Source organism: Gavialis gangeticus, unplaced genomic scaffold (genome assembly GCF_001723915.1).
Source record: "Gavialis gangeticus isolate Ggan-Ray unplaced genomic scaffold, GavGan_comp1, whole genome shotgun sequence".
In the NCBI taxonomy this organism is placed as follows: Eukaryota; Metazoa; Chordata; order Crocodylia; family Gavialidae; genus Gavialis; species Gavialis gangeticus.
In genome coordinates this window covers 153905993-153907120 of record NW_017729025.1, presented here as the reverse complement: position 1 = coordinate 153907120, position 1128 = coordinate 153905993, and the positions used below count along the sequence as shown (strand labels likewise).

Here is a 1128-nt window from a genome sequence, read left to right as displayed (position 1 = left end):
GGACTTCAGTTATACTGGTAACTGCTGCACAGCTCTGGCTGGGCTGTTACAAACGGCATACAGGATGCACTCCTCCTCTGAACACGGTCTAGGGGACTTTATCCAGAGGATCAGAACTTAAAGGAGGGGGGAGCTGTGTCTCTTGTGTGCATTTAATTCTGCACTGCTGAGTGTAGCTGAAAAAAAATGTTTTCAGAGTGACACATGGATTAGTCTGTATGGCATATGCTCAGGACAGCTGTTCATATTCAGAAAGGCTGATCTAATCCCTCTCCCCCCTGCAATAACTTGTTCTAGCAGCATGCATTTTGAAGAGGGGTTAAACAGTGTATCCCTTTCCCTTGCTCCTTGGATTGTTTTTATTAGTGGCTTTTAAATGTTGGCATCTACATTTAAGCAATGGGCATTGGGCTAGACTGAAGCAATGCGCCTTGCCCTGGGTGAAGGGCAATGCACAGCTATACTGCCTGTGGAGCAGAGAAGGGAGTGAGCTGCCCTTGCTACTGGCCTCTGCTATTAACAGTCTAGCTAGCTCCACCCTCTGCACCAGCTCAGCTGAACTGTCCTTTCCCCTAGGAGTAGAGCTAAGGTTGCACTCACCTCCTGCTCCTGTTCCCTCACCTGCACAGGAATAGGAATAGGGGCTCTGCCAGAAGCAGCTCTCCCACCAGTGCTGTGACCCCAAATGGCAGCATCCCCTGCAGAAAAGTGAGGGAGCTCCTGGCTTCTGATTAACACGGTGGTTGCTCCTAGATATCCCAATCCTGGAGGAGATCCCACCCTGTGCCAGATTACTGTATGCACAAACAGTCCCTCCCCAAAGAGCTTACAGCTTCCGTGATAATCTTGTGGCCCCTTACTGCCCTGCGCAGGCACACACAGCAAGTGGTGATTTTTCCCCATTGTTTTTACATGTTGTGAAGAGGAGACAGCGACTGACTGTTTTTTCCTTGTTGCCTCAGGTCTATAACTGTTCCACTCCCCAAAACCCGCATTCACACTGGGACCCCTGGGGCAGATGATCTCTTCCTCTCTCCCAGTGCTGTGCCAAATTCCCCTATGGGCCCCACCACAAAAGGACTCCACATCCACACACCACCCAGTGCCCCACATCCACCAACCATCCCC

At 50.8% G+C, this 1128-nt stretch overlaps 1 protein-coding gene and 1 long non-coding RNA gene across 2 annotated transcripts in view; one reads left to right on the top strand and one right to left on the bottom strand.

Annotated features, from left to right (window-relative positions):
• LOC109299220 overlaps positions 1–1128 on the top strand; it is a 116103-nt gene that overhangs the window by 46820 nt on the left and 68155 nt on the right. The gene's annotated exons all lie outside the window — the stretch shown is intronic.
• LOC109299218 overlaps positions 1–1128 on the bottom strand; it is a 26575-nt gene that overhangs the window by 15370 nt on the left and 10077 nt on the right. The window lies entirely within an intron of this gene.